The sequence below is a fragment of the Lepidochelys kempii genome, chromosome 5, assembly GCF_965140285.1.
Source record: "Lepidochelys kempii isolate rLepKem1 chromosome 5, rLepKem1.hap1, whole genome shotgun sequence".
Classification (NCBI taxonomy): Eukaryota; Metazoa; Chordata; order Testudines; family Cheloniidae; genus Lepidochelys; species Lepidochelys kempii.
This window is the reverse complement of record NC_136384.1, coordinates 127,385,924-127,402,196: the sequence shown is the minus strand read 5'-3', so window position 1 is coordinate 127,402,196 and position 16,273 is coordinate 127,385,924.

Below are 16,273 nucleotides of genomic sequence, written 5' to 3'. Positions count from 1 at the left end.
ACCCAGCTACAGATGCATAACAGGGCGGTGATCCCAGTTACTGCAAAACCACTAGCATGCAGTGGCTTGCTTGTCTAGGGTAACAGCCTGCTCCTGTGCTTAGGGGTCTGTGCTCAGATTTGGAGATCTGCATTCAACTCCCAGCGCTGTCACCTGCTCCCTGTGTTAGTTGATCTCTGTTCAGTTATCTAGCGGTAAGAAGCTGACAAACACTTCCCCTTTTCGCACATGTGTTGAGGGGATAAATACATTAACGGCTGGATGGTTTTCCCTGCTGTACAGATGGTTACCAATAAGAAGTACCTAGAGCTTCTTGGCTATGAGCTGGGGGATGGATTCTTAGCATTCACTGGCTAATTTGTTTGTAATAGGCTCTGATCAGCAAGGAGTGCAAGTTGCCAAGCTGGCGTCTGGCACAGCGAGTGTCCTGATTATCATCACACTGAGTCATGCAGCAGCCCAGGGGGCTGTTGGAGTGGCTGTGTGCAAGCTCTCTGCCCCCCAGGAGTTGGCTGAGGCATAGCTGCTGGCATATGCAGCAGTAATAGGGCCAAATGGACCAGGGAGGCCAGTGGCAGGTGCGGAGGTGGCTAATGGAACTGGGGAGCAGCACCTCAAAAACCCAAATGGTTAGCAATTCCCGCCCCCCAAAGGTTTGGTTTGGTTGAAAAAATTTTCAGGGGAAAAAAAATTCATTTCCTCTAATAGCGCGTCACTAGAATGCTAACAGCGTGTCATTGTGTGTACGGGAATAATTAACAAAGCCCAGTTGTTGTACGGTTTGTGTGTTAGTTCATCGCTGCTGCGTGAGTTGATATAATAGAATCATAGAATATCAGGGTTGGAAGGGACCCCAGAAGGTCATCTAGTCCAACCCCCTGCTCGAAGCAGGACCAATTCCCAGTTAAATCATCCCAGCCAGGGCTTTGTCAAGCCTGACCTTAAAAACCTCTAAGGAAGGAGATTCTACCACCTCCCTAGGTAACCCATTCCAGTGCTTCTCCATCCTCCTAGTGAAATAGTGTTTCCTAATATCCAACCTAGACCTCCCCCACTGCAACTAGAGACCATTGCTCTTGTTCTGTCCTCTTCCACCACTGAGAACAGTCTAGCTCTATCCTCTTTGGAACCCCCCTTCAGGTATCAAATCCCCCTCACTCTTCTCTTCTGCAGACTAAACAAGCCCAGTTCCCTCAGGCTCTCTCGTAAGTCATGTTCCCCAGCCCCCTAATCATTTTTGTTGCCCTCCGCTGAACTCTCTCCAATTTGTCCACATCCTTTCTGTAGTGGGATGCCCAAAACTGGATGCAATACTCAAGACATAGCCTCACCAGTGCCAAATAGAGGGGAATAATCACAGCTGGCAATGCTCCTACTAATGCAACAAGGGCACACTGTTGACTCATATCCAGCTTCTCATGTACTGTAATCCCCAGGTCCTTTGCTGCAGAACTGCCACTTAGCCAGTTGGTCCCCAGCCTGTAGTAGTGCATGGGATTCTTCCGTCCTAAGTGCAGGACTCTGCACTTGTCCTTGCTGACCCTCATCAGATTTATTTTAGCCCAATCCTCCAATTTGTCTTGTTCACTATCCCTAGCCTCCAGTGTATCTACCGCTCCCCACAGCTTAGTGTCATCCACGAACTTGCTGAGGGTGCAAACCATGCCATCATCCAGATCATTAATGAAGATGTTGAACAAAACTGGCTCCAGGACAGATATCGAGCCATTGATCACTACCCATTGAGCCCGATGATCTAGCCAGCTTTCTATCCACCTTATAGTCCATTCATCCAATGCATACTTTTTTAACTTGCTGGCAAGAATACCATGGGAGACCATATCTAAAGCTTTGCTAAAATCAAGGTATATCATGTCCACCACTTTCCCCATATCCACAGAGCCAGTTATCTCATCATAGAAGGCAATCAGGTTGGTCAGGCATGACTTGCCCTTGGTCAATCCATGTTGACTGTTCCGGATCACTTTCCCCTCCTCTAAGTGCTTCAAAATGGTTTCCTTGAGGACCCGTTCCATGACTTTTCCAGGGACTGAGGTGAGGCTGACCAGTCTGTAGTTTCCCAGATTCTCCTTCTTTTTTAAAGATGGACATTATATTTGCCTTTTTCCAATCTTCCGTTACAGTCCCCAGTCACCACGAATTTTCAAAGATAATGGCCAATGGCTCTGCAATCACATCAGCCAACTCCCTCAGCACCCTTGGAAACATTAGATCCAGCCCCATGGACTTGTGCATGTCCAGCTTTTCTAAGTAGTTCTTAACCTGCTCTTTCACCACTGAGGGCTGCTGACCTCCTCCCCATACTGTGCTGCCCAGTGCAGCAGTCTGGGAACTGACCTTGTCTGTGATACTGAGGCAAAAAAAGCATTGGGTACTTCAGCTTTTTCCACATCATCCATCACTAGGTTGCCTCCCCCATTCAGTAAGGTTCCCACACTTTCCCTGACCTTCTTCTTGTGCTAACATACCTGTAGAAACCCTTCTTGTTACCCTTCACATCCCTTGCTAGCTGCAACTCCAATTGTGCTTTGGCCTTCCTGATTACACCCCTACATGCTCGAGCATTATTTTTATACTCCTCCGTAGTCATCTGTCCAAGTTTTCACTTCTTGTAAGCTTCCTTTTTGTGTTTAAGCTCACTGAAGATTTCTCTGTTAAGCCAAGCTGGTCACCTGCCATATTTGCTATTCTTTCTGCACATCGGGTTGGTTTGTTCCTGCACTCTCAATAAGGTTTCTTTAAAATACAGCCAACTCTCCTGGACTCCTTTCCCCCTCATATTAGCCTCCTTAGGGATTCTGCCCATCAGTGCCCTGAGGGAGTCAAAGTCTGTTTTTCTGAAGTCCAGGGTCCGTGTTTTGCTGCTCTCCTTTCTTTCTTTTGTCAGGATCCTGAACTTGACCATGTTATGGTCATTGCTGCCCAGGTTGCCACCCACTTCTACTTCGGCTACCAATTCTTACCTGTTTGTGAGCAGCTGGTCAAGAGGAGCACGGCCCCTTGTTGGTTCCTCCAGCACTTGCACCAGGAAGTTGCCCCAACACTCTCCAAAAGCTTCCTGGATTGTCTGTGCACTGCTGTATTGCTCTCCCAGCAGATGTCAGAGAGATTTGAAGTTCCCCATGAGAACCAGGGCCTGTGATCTGGAAACTTCTGTTAGTTGCCCAAAGAAAGCCTCATCTACCTCCTCCTCCTGGTCTGGTGGTCTATAGCAGACTCCCACCAAGACATCACCCTTGTTGCTCTGGGCTCTAAACTTAACCCACAAACTCTCAACAGGCTTTTCTCCAGTTTCATACTGGAGTTCTGAGCAATCATGCTGCATATATGGGGTGTGATACTGACCTGTCTCAAATGTAGTGTCTACATGGGAAAGTGAAGAAGTCATTAAATAAGCAACTACTGACATGTAGTAAAACCTCCTTGTCTGCCCCTCCCCCATCTCTCTCTCACTATGTCTGTAGCCCTGCTTCCTAGTGTTTAAGGCCAGAAGGGGCCACCCTCCAGTGGGAATTTACTAACAACATTCTGCCAATATTGGAGGAAACGTCGGCGAATGAGAAGTAGTCTCACCAGGAGGCTTTTGTTTCATTACATCTCATTATTTACAGATAGCTGCCCCAGAAAACAATTATGGCAGCTAGTCCCAGACTGCCATCAGTAAGAAACAGATGTGAGGAGTGGATGGCCAAATGGAATGCAACGTTCCCAGTGCACCAGATGATCAGGCGAGCCGTTAAAAGGGAAGCGGGAACTTGCAGGCCGGGTGGCAAAGGGCCCCTGGAATGGCATATTGGCAGTGGTGCAGGATTTCAACAGTCTTTCTCTTTGTTCGGGCTGGGCCGAAACGCTCCTGTAGCCCTGATGCCATGGGGCCTACCCTGAGGCCGTGGCCTTTCCCATCCTCGGCAAAACCAGACCCTTCCTGCAATACCCCTTAACTAGCACAGCCATCCAGCTGCTCAGCTGATCCCTCGAAAGAGGGCGATTTTTCCTTCCGAGAGTCACATCCCGCATTGCCTCAGCCATTGGTTCACCCCGGTCCCTCCTGTTAGCTGCCTATGGCGCACAAAAGTTTAGTCTCCTGAGGGCTGTAATACTTGGACTAACTCCGGTTGTTGGTCTGGGTGTGTGAGTGCTGGGTGGTGTTGTTGGCCTATACAGGCGGTCAGACTGGATGATCTGGTGGGCCTTTCTGGCCTTAAACTGTATGATTCTGAAAAGCCCTTTCAGTATTGCATGTCGTCCAGTCATGTGACATATATCTACCACCATCTGGAACTGTGAGGGCAGTTTGAGGTTAACAGTCCCAGGCCCTCCTTCGGTAATCGTGTGCTGGGCTCCACATATAAGTCATGGGGCATAGGACAGAGGTTGCGCTTTCCTTTCTCTGGGGGATTTTAGCACTCCGTGTGCTTTTTTGGTGGCTGGTGAGGGACAGTCATGGCCATGCACGTGAGGTACAAATGTTCACTCCAGAGTCAGTGCAAACTGGAATGGGGACCTGACAGTTCTTCTCACAAGTGTTATCAGTGCGCATCACACACACGTACAAAGTGTGGTTCTCTGTGCCCCTCTAGTGGCCAGAACACACAGAGGTTTGAGTCTGCTGCAGCCCTGGAGCTGAGCGTAAGCTTGCTAGGTCGTGGGTCCAACCCTGGGGGACAACATCTCATCCTGGGGAGTTGTGTTACACACACGTGTGAATGGCAGGATTCAAATGGAAGGACAGGATGCTGCCCTCGCTTTGTGGCAGGGAATTGGTCCTGCTTTGAGCAGGGGGTTGGACTAGGTCCCTTCCAACCCTGATATTCTATGATTCTATGATCCTCCCTCAGCTGGGTTATTCCAAACTCTCTCAGCCTTTGGGGAGGCAGGAACTCCCCCAGAAATCGCTCCAATGCACAGATCTCACCAGCAACTTTATTAGCATGTATCATTGCAAAGAGCAGTCAGGCACTTAGGACAGGGCATAAGTCTCAGATGTGTACCTCCATTGGTCACTCAGAGTCTCAATGGCCTCTCCAGTTTAGCCCTGGGTGAAAGAATTATTTAAGCTCAGTACCAATGTGGACACAAGAACAAATGGATTTAAACTGGTCATCAGGAAGTTTAGACTTGAAATTAGACAAAGGTTTCTAACCATCAGAGGAGTGAAGTTTTGGAATAACCTTCCAAGGGGAGTAGTGGGGGCAAAAGACCTATCTGGCTTCAAGATTAAAGTCGATAAGTTTATGGAGGAGATGGTATGATGGGATAACATGATTTTGGCAATTAATTGATCTTTAAATATTCATGGTAAATAGGCCCGATGGTATGTTAGATGGGGTGGGATCTGAGTTACTACAGAGAATTCTTTCCTGGGTATCTGGCTGGTGAATCTTGCCCATATGCTCAGGGTTCAGCTGATTGCCATATTTGGGGTCAGGAAGGAATTTTCCTCCAGGGCAGATTGGAAGAGGCCCTGGAGGTTTTTCGCCCTCCTCTGTAGCATGGGGCACGGGTCACTTGCTGGAGGAGTCTCTGCTCCTTGAACTCTTTAAACCATGATTTGAGGACTTCAGTAGCGCAGACATAGGTGAGAGGTTTATCGCAGGAGTGGGTGGGTGAGATTCTGTGGCCTGCGTTGTGCAGGAGGTCGGACTAGAGGATCAAAATGGTCCCTTCTGACCTTAATATCTATGAAAAAAAGTCCCTTCGTTCGCTTTTGGCTGGGACCAATTCCAATATGTGGTGCAGGGTCATAGGGACCCATGCCCAGGCTGTTCCCCAGCTCAGACTCTCTGCTGTGTCCCTGTCCTGCAGCCCATGCAGTCCCTTCTCCAGTAACATCCTCATCCTCCAATCAGAGGAGAGACAGCAGCAAGAAGTACGGTAGGATTTCCCACCAGTGCTCTAGCCAATCAGGGCTGTGCGGCCGTGTAACCGCGCCTCAGTGGGTCACAACTGAGGATGCCAAATTCAGGACAAACTGCTGAGAAATAGGGCAGATACCACCCCAAGACTGGTGGCTAATTCCCCATCGGATATACCAAACCAGCAACAAAAGTAAACTTCTGTTTCACCACACTGGCTAACAAGAAGTCATAAAAGCAGTTTCCTTGGGCATTCCAGTTCTTACGTCACCACCAAAAACACTGGATTTAGAGATGAGTGGTACAAGCAGTCTCATCAGATAATAGGTTCTTCTGATCCCAAAGGACCAGCCACACACCCAGGTCAATATATAACTCAGATCTTACCCAAAAATCATGCTGATGCCAATCCATTCGTATCTAAAATCTAAAGGTTTATTCATAAAAAGAAAGGTGAGAGTTAAAATTGGTTAAAAGAATCAAATGTATACAGTAATTGCAAAGTTCTTGGTTCAGGCTTGCAGGAGTGATGGAATAAACCGCTGGCCTAGTAAGTCTCTGGTGGCTTCCAAATCATTGGAAGAACCTCAGTCCATTGGATAGAATGGTCCCATTAGGATAGTCCATAGTCCAGAGATTTGAGCAGGACAGAGGCAAAATAGAGGAGTTTCCAGGGCCTTTTATCTCTTCTGCCATGTGGCGGGAATCCCATTGTTCTTACTGTGGAAAATTACAGCAAAAAGATGGAGTTTGGAGTCACATGGACAAGTCCCATGTCCATGCATTTCGCCTAGTCACAGCAGGAAATTCCATTGTGTAGATGGGCATCTCCCATGGTCCATTGTCGGTTAAATGTTATTTCGATGCGCCACTTAACTTGAATAATCCCTCCAAGATGTGCTGGCCAGCTACCTTGTGGGCGTTACCCCAGGAGCAAACATTTGAAATCCAGGTACAGAGCCAGTACTTATAACTTCAAATACAAAAACAATACATGCATACAGATAGCATAATCATAACCAGCAAATCATAACCTTTTCACAGATATCTTACATGTCACATTTTATACAAGATTTGTTGCAAATATATAATAGTGGTTGCAACAATGATCTATATCGTCATATTTTAATCAGATAACGTCACAGGGTGTGGAGGAGTTAGCTTCTCCTCTCTGCCCGTCCCCAGCCAATGAGGGCTCTGAGCAGGGCCAGGGTCCCGGCATTGCTGCCGATCTGTGCATGCTTATGGGGCTGCCCACAACTCATTTTTAGGTCATTTTTTCAAGACCTACCTGCCCTTGTGACACTGAAACAAACGCACAAGATTAAGGACTCTCCCCCCTGCCCTCCCCAGCGCACCCCTTTATTTATGGGCAGCCGCTGTTCAGACTCTTTATTCTGAGGTAAAGGAACAGCAAAACTGCAGCGAACACATAGAGATCCCAGGGTGACAGACGGAGCGTGGAGGACATGTGCACCTTGTCTGGAAGCCTAATTCGGATGAGTTTTGAAAAGCTGGAAAGACCATTGTTTGGGAGCATATCCAAACAACCCCACAGCCATCTTCAAAGGCTGATTGCAGGCTACCTGCAATCTGGAAATTAATGGTTCTGCGAGGAGAAAAATGGCAGATTATACGCATCACACCAGGAAAGAACCACGGGAGAAACTGTTTGGTGCTGGGGCGAGATTGTGCTGATTTGAGTCTGATTAAAGCGTTACAACAGACGGTTCTTTATCTCTCCCAGCCTGACTCAAATTGCAGCTGTTTGAAAAGAACTTACTTAGCATTCAGCCATCGCCTAAAGGTTATGTTCAGCTATGGATTATTTATCAGGGTCTATACCTCAGTCGTATATAAAACTACACATAAAGCTAGTATGGTTGCATTTATCTCTGGGAATGGACATGATTCTGTATGCAGCTCCCCCTACCGATTTATGACTCATCTGTCATTTGGATGAAAGCAAAGCAGCTCCATTTGGGAACTTCATTGACTGTTTCTTTTATCTCACTCATAAGTCTATTATGCTAAGTAGCAAGCTGTTTATTCTACACGTAGTGGAAAAGTATGCACTCAACTTAACTAAAGTAATATTTGTTTTGTTACTACCCCTAAACCATTCCTATTATCTCTCCAATCTGAGTGGGGCGATGTTTGTTCCAAGTTAAAAAACATATTTGATAGGAAAAGTGCTTTCAAATAATGCAGCGTAAACACATTTACATCTTCTTAGAGGCAGGTAGCACAGGCAGAAATATTACCTTCAAGAATCCTGGTGATCACTTAAGGTTTACACCACCTGACAGTGCTGAATTTCATCACTGTAGCAAATAGGATTAGTCATCATATATTTAATCATAAGGCATAACAGCATGTTCCCAGTGAAATCCTGTTTTTCCACTGTTACCTCATGCCTAATCTTGTAAACACTTATGCATCAACGTAACTTTACTCACAACAATAGTCTCATTTCAATCAATGAAATTACTCACTTGAGTAAAAGCGTTTAGGTATGTAATTGTTTGCAGGATCCAACCCTGGACTTGAGAAACACCAGTAGCATAAAAAATGTTATATCCCTGACAATGTGCTGTACAGCTTTTAACCAACTGCCTTTAAAAATCCTCTAGAGGATGAATATTGTTGTGGAAGGTGCATCCTGGTGGTGCTGTTATATAGTCTTCCAGGTTCTTTTTCTTAGCGTGTGAGCAAATGGTCAGTCTTGGGAAGGCATGCCATATGTTAGTTTTGTTATGTGAGGTTTTGTTCAGGGGCAGTGGTCTTTGGGGAGGGAGCCATATGACTAGCAGCTGGAGGTTGCCTTCTGCCTTGGTCTCTAATTGAAGGCAGTTTTGGGAGCAGAATTATTCCAGGGAACATGACATGTGTTTGGCTGCGATTCCTGGAAGGACAGATTGCTCTGCATGCTGTTTAACCACCTCTGTTCCAGGACTGGTGTATGTGTAAATAAAGCAAGTTACACTTGGAATATACCCAGACTCCATGTCACTGAATTCTCCTCCACCAGGAAGCCATCGGATGTCTGGCCCCAGATGTCTGCTATGGCTCAACAGAGGGGCAACACTGGTGTCAGGAGAAGGGGTGACCGTAGGTGCCAACTTCTCCTGGCACTGGTGGGTGCTCAACCACCCCCTGCCCCTACTACACCCCTGCCCCGCCCCCATTCCAACCCCTTCTCCAAAGTCCCTGCCCCAACTCCACCCCCTCCCTGCCCCTATTGGACTCCTTCCTCAAATCCCCGCCCCGGCCCCGCCTCTTCCCCACCTCCTCCCCTGAGTGCACCACATTCCTGCTCTTCCCCACCTCCCTCCCAGAGCTTGTTACGCTGCAAAACAGTGGGGACGCGGCGCACTCAGGGGAGGAGGCAGAGGTGATGTGATGTGAGCTGGGGCGGGAGCTTGGCTGCCAGTGGGTGCAGAGCACCCACCAATTTTTCCCTGTGGGTGCTCCAACCCTGGAGCACCCACAGAGTTGATTCCTATGGGGGTGACAATATTATTTAAGCTGATATATCTTTCATATCTTCATTAAATTGAGGATTGGTCCTGCTTTGAGCAGGGGGTTGGACAAGATGATCTCCTGAGGTCCCTTCCAACTCTGATATTCTATTCTATGATTTCCCATGAATAGCAGGAGGTTTAGATTGGATATTAGGAAAAACTTTTTCACTAAGAGGGTGGTGAAACACTGGAATGCGTTACCTAGGGAGGTGGTAGAATCTCCTTCCTTAGAGGTTTTTAAGGTCAGGCTTGACAAAGCCCTGGCTGGGATGATTTAACTGGGAATTGGTTCGAGCAGGGGGTTGGACTAGATGACCTTCAGGGGTCCCTTCCAACCCTGATATTCTATGATTCTATGATTCTATGATTTTTCTGGCCTTCTGTGAGTGGGGAAAGTTCTGGTTTCCCTGAACATCAGAACTATCCCACGGCTAGCAGTGCTGAGAAAGGTAGGCAGGTACACGTAGGAACAGATGCTCCACCGTCTCTGCTAGGGTGTTGCAGTAATTGCGCTCTATTCAGAGCCAGTCACATCCCCAGATGTAAATGTCTCCTTGTCCATGAGGGTCATTATTTCTGCATTATTACAATGACACCTAGAGGCAATAACTGAGATCATGGTTGTGCTGGGTGCAGTAAATGCACACAGCAAGAGACAATCCCTGGAGAGATGAGAGTCAAAACAGACAAGACAGGTGAAGAGTGAGAGGGGACACATGGGGCGGTGAAGCAGGTTCGTAGTGTTGCCATCTCTCATAATTTCATTGCAAGGCTTTCTGTGAGTCCTGGGGCTACATAAGAATGGCAGCTTTCATTTTAAAAAGAAGAAAAGCTTCTGGCCTTTATGGGTGTTGCGGGAAACTCAACAGCATTACTCTTTACAGCTCAAAAACCAGAAGGCAGATCCAAAGAACTCAAACTATATACTTTTAATATCTCAAAAGTTTTAGGCTAATATTGTCATTTTGGTTGGCCTAACTTGGGACCTTGGGATTGCCAATAAATGCTTAGTGACAAAACCTTGGAGCTAGAACCCCATGCACACAGAGAAATTAGATTAAAAATGTAAATACTTTTGCTGAAAGGCTGCAGTGTAACACTACCTTATTTCTTAGAATTCAAAACAACCACACACAAGAACCAAAAACGGAGGGGGACAAAGCAGGCTGCTCCCTAAGGCCTAGTGGTACAACTCACCCCACCCTGCTTTAAGCTGGCTTTCTTTAGCCTCCCTCTGCACACACACTTTGCTATAGCACTCCCTAGCCAGCCAGCATGACCAGGAATCCCATCTCCCCTCCCCACCACATTTTTAAATGGAAAATTTGTAATTCCAACAGCATCCTCAATCCACCACGGCACCTATCTCTCCTGCCTCACAGGTCAAGCTGGGCAGAAAAGAGTTTTCCATCCTATAAACATTGTTGAGATTTTGCAAATTTTTCCTTTCCCAAATCAGAATGAAAAGTTGAAATCTCAAAATTTTTCACAGGACAAAAAACTGACAACTTTTCAGTTTGGTTCAATCGCAATATTTTATTGGGATCATTTTGAAACGTTTCAGTTTGATTTTGACAATTTTGTATTTATTTATGTATTTAAGGTTATTTATTCTGATCAGCTGAAATTTCCAAACAAAAAGTCGTTTTGAACTGGTAAGCTGGAAACGTTTTTCATTTCCGAATTGCTGCGAGATTCCATTTCGATACTCTTCTTTCCCCTTTGTTTTCTAGTGGAAAAATGTGTCAATCCCAACCCTTTCCTGTCCAAAGTTCCAGTTTTCAGGAATCATCGTTTATCAGCAACAAAAGTAGCGTTGCAACCGAAAAAGCCCAGCCCTGCTGGTAACTGCATGCAAAGCAGTGAGAGAGCGTCGGCTGCTCAAACCTGCAGCTAATGTAACAGCGTAAAGCCTATATCTGAGCCTGGAGCTAGATTTCCCTCCCATTACTAGATTGTACGTGTGTTATGATTTTGTTTTAGATGTAACCATTTGTTTCCAATAGGCTCACTCGCTATTACTTGAATCTCTGTTCTTTGATAATAAACCTGTTCTTATTTCCACAGAGGCCTCGAAGGCAGCGCTTGTGTTGCCAGAGGCTGATGGATTTAGGGAGCTGATCCACAGCCGGCCCAAACAAGACTTCCACGTGCTAAGGGCAAGAGGTCACAAGGTGCCTCAAAGCCCTGGGAAGCATCATAACAGCACAGTAGACTGCAGAAGAAAAGAGTCACAGTGGAAGACAGGGTATCGTGCTGTAACTAAGTGCTGCAGGGATGCATGGCCTTTCTTATTAACCTGACACATGTTCCCCGTCATTTCCATAGCAAATACAGTGCCCCATTCTGACACTGGTTTGTGAAATGAGCACTGTAGTTTCAGCAGCTAGCCTCTGCTTACATCTTTCCTACCCTCATTACATGCCCGTGGGCTCCTCAGTGTGGATCAAAATTTGCTGGTGGTGGATTTGTTTCCTTGGTTATTACTGTTTGTATTTCGTAACTATCCAGGGAAACGGCAAGATGGGCCGAAACCGAAATGCTGGATCCAGATGATTCTCATGGTGTTGTTAGAATGGAAGAAGGCTCCAGTGGTTAGAGCACTTGCCTGAGAACTTGGAGATCAGAGGCTCAGTTCTTTGTTCTGCCCTCGACTTCCTGCGTCAGTTTGGACAAATCACTCAGCACAGTTCAGCCATGCTTGCATGGCTACACGGCTATTTATACATGCACTGGCTTGATGAAAGCTAGCACAAGTGTGTGAACATGAGGAGGGGAATTTCAGCTGTAGCTTATAGGGTAGATGTAACCTTAGTCTGGCTGTGTCTCAGTTTACCATCTGTACAATGGGGATAACAAAGCACCGCCCCACCTCACAGGGACGTCATGAGGATAAATACATGAATGATTGTCCTCAGAAATTATGGTGAGGCTTATCTGGATCCAGCACTTTGGACCCATCTTCAGTTCAGGGTGCAGAATCCTATGCCATCGTCGGCTGGTGCCACCCCAGAAGTGGCTGCATTTCAGCGATGCAGCACAGAAATGCAAGTATCTAAGAAACCTTGGGAGACCCCTGGAGTGAAAATGGAGCCCTGCAGAGATACTGACGAGGTGATTAAGAGGACACTAAAATCGTGTGAGGAGCACAACCCCAGCAAGTGCACCTATGGTAGCATGGTCTAGTGGGTTGGCCATAGCCATGAGAGTCTGTTGTCACAGGTTCCCTTCTCTGCTTTATCACTAATGGGCTGTGGGGCCTTGGGTAAGTGTCCTCCCAGCCTGAGTCTATGTAGATAGCAAGCTGATCAGGGCAGGGGCTGGCTCTCACTATGTGTCTGCACAGTGAGTCCCCAGTCTTGGTTAGGGCCACTAGGTGCTACCACTGTATAAATAATAATACATATTCAGAGCTTTAGCCTTTAGCTCTTAGCCAGAGGAGTGAAGGCAGCACACTGGGCTCAGAGGACTGGTCCAGTTCCTATTGAAAGACTCCCTTTGACTTCAGCGGGAGTTGGAGCAGGCCCATAGTTTGCTTGCAAAGTGCAGTGGGATCTTTTGGAAATAAGGGTGCTATCTCTGAAGGTAAGATGTTGTCGTCCCTATTTATTGTGTTCTCAGCACCGAGCCTCTTAGACGGTGATTATGAAAATCCTGCAGCTTCACCAGTGAGCCATAGGATGGCAGATGGGAAATAAACCACCGCAGCTATTAGAAGTCTTTACCTGCTGAAAATGTATAGTCTGTGGGGCTGATTCCTCTCTCACTTATCCTGGTGTAACTACATGCCAATCAGTGGGGTCACCCCCGTGTAAAATCTGTGTGAGGTGAGAGCCTGGAGGAACGAACACACCCAAATAAATCTCTGGAAACATGAACTCTCCTTTTTACTCGACTGGTCTTTGAGTCCGATCCAGCCCCAGCCTATAACAAGAGGTTTTAATACGCACATAAAAAACAGATTTGCTCGAAGAGAATTAGATGGAGAGGTTCATAGTAATTATTTGTATTAGCTTCACAGAACAGCTGATGTCTGCCTAATAACGACATGCTCCAGGCTCTAAAAATAGCCCACCTTTGAAAGGCTGCAAGGGAAACTGCCTGGTTTACAGCGTAAGCCTTGATTTGGGATAATCAGTCCCTGGAGTGCATTTCCCTGATGACAGTGTGCTTACAAACACAAGCAGCTTCCACCACAGCTCTGACAGCCAGCAGCAGGCCAGGAAGAATGGTCCAGCGCTGGTCTAGTGTGTGGGAGACCTTGGGTCAACTCTGCTCTGCTGTGGGCTTCATGACCTTGGGCGAGTCACTTTGTCTCTCTCAGTGCCTTAGTTCCCCACCTGTAGCGAGGGTAATAGCAGTGCCCTTCCTCACCCGGGAATGGCGAGGCTATGCTAAAGGTTGGGAAGTGCTTTGAGATCTGCTAATGGAAAGAGGACTCGGGGGTGGTTCAGCTGGGGCCCCCAAGGGGGATGGAGAGTGTGTCCAAGTGCCACGGAAAGGGTTGCGAGGCCACTCTGTATGGTCTGTCCAGGATGTTTGTGCATGGTGTTGCCTTGCATCTAGCTGTAAGGCAGGTACAGCAGGCCAGATTACACCGTGCCCGTGAGCTCTGTGGTGCTTAAGCAGAGGGGGTTACATGCGCCTTGCAGCCAGCTCCTGTCTCAATCACCACTGCCCCGGCACCCAGGAGTACCTGACTCCTGCTCTCCAGCTGCCTGGGAACACACTGTCTTCCCCTCATTTGACACAGGCCGTTCCTCTCCCATGCCCACTTCCCTGGGCTCTCTTCTGGGGAGCCCCCTACTTCAAAGCCATAAGCCCAGAACCCTTCCTCCCTTTGAGCTGTAACTCTCCTGGCTAACGGATAAGAACTGGGACATTTGGACCATCTGGGCATATCCGCCATAATCCGTTTCTGCCATCGCAGGGGCCCTGGGCTCTGGTGCAGCTCAGCCCCGCCTGCTCTCTGCCTGTGGCACATAATAGTGTAGTCGCCGGAGGGCTGTAACTCTGGGGGTTGGGCTAGGTGTGGAGGAGGCCAGGGATGGCTAGTGGCCTGCGCCAGATGGGAAGTCAGACCGGATGATCTGGTGGGACAGATCCCCACATCACTCAGGAAGGGATTAAAGAGCTCTTCTGCACACAATCAGCTCCAGCCAGAGCACCTGTGAGACCCCTCAAGCCTGGAGATGTGTGAGGCCTTAACAGGGGCCATCCCTGCTCAGCGCACGGCAGCACTCTGAAGGAGCAGGACAGCATCTTGGAGTTCATAGGCCCCTGGAAGCAGGGACTGCTGGCCCAGGAAACAGCTTGAGAGCGTCAGCCACCCAGGTCCTCTCAGGAAGAAAAAGGGCTGGTATTTTTCCCTGTGGCTTCCTGAAGGTCTAGGACTCTGCTTTTGGTGGGCAGCAGAACCCCACTGACTCTTTGGCTTGCACAGCTTCGACTCCTCCACAAGGGGACAGACAACAGCAGCGCCCATCCTCTCCCTATGGGGGCTCTAGAGAGGTATAGCCTACGACAGGTCCCTTCTGCCCTTAAACTCTGTGACTAAACTCACCCCGGTGTAGGGAATGGATGAATCTGGCCTGGACCACCTGGCAATGGGCCATCTCAGAGGAAGGCTGGAGGAGCAAGAGTTTGTCCAGAGAGCATGTGCCACTATTGTTGTGTCAAAGCCCCTGACAGCCAAGGAATTAGAGATCCTAGCACACAAAGGAATCCTAGAATATCAGGGTTGGAAGGGACCCCACAAGGTCATCTAGTCCAACCCCCTGCTCAAAGCAGGACCAATCCCCAATTAAATCATCCCAGCCAGGGCTTTGTCAATCTGGGCCTTAAAAACCTCTAAGGATGGAGATTCCACCACCTCCCATTCCAGTACTTCACCACCCTCCTAGTGAAATAGTATTTCCTAATATCCAACCTAGACCTCCCCCACTGCAACTTGAGACCATTGCTTCTTGTTCTGTCATCAGCTACTACTGAGAACAGCTGAGCTCCATCCTCTTTGGAACCCCCCTTCAGATAGTTGAAGGCTGCTATCAAATCCCCCCTCACTTTTCTCTTCTGCAGACTAAACAAGCCCAGTTCCCTCAGCCTCTCCTCGTAAGTCATGTGCCCAGCCTCCTAATCATTTTCATTGCCCTCCGCTGGACTCTCTCTAATTTGTCCACATCCTTTCTGTAGTGGCAACAAGGGCACACTGCTGACTCATATCCAGCTTCTCATCTACTCTAATCACCAGGTCCTTTTCTGCTGAACTACCACTTAGCCAGTCGGTCCCTAGTCTGTAGCAGTGCATGAGATTCTTCCCTCCTGATTGCAGGGCTCTGCATTTCTCCTTGTTGAACCTCATCAGATTTCTTTTGGACCAATCCTCCAATTTGTCTAGGTCACTCTAAACCCTATCCTTACCCTCCAGCGTATCTACCTCTCCCCCCATCTTAATGTCATCTGTGAACTTGCTGAGGGTGCAATCCATCCCATCATCCAGATCGTTATAAAGATGTCTAACAAAACCAGCTTCAGGACCGACCCCGGGGCACTCTGCTTGATACCAGCTGCCAACTAGATATCGAGCCGTTGATCACTACCTGTTGAGCCCGCCAATCTAGGCAGCTTTCTATCCACCTTATAGTCCATTCATCCAATCCAAACTTTTTTAACTTGCTGGCAAGAATACTGTGGGAGACCTTATCAAAAGCTTTGCTAAAGTCAAGATACATCACGTCCACTGCTATCCCCATATCCACAGAGCCAGTTATCTCATCATAGAAGGCAATCAGGTTGGTCAGGCATGACTTGCCCTTGGTCAATCCATGTTGACTGTTCATGATCACCTTCCTCTCCTCCAAGTGCTTCAAAATG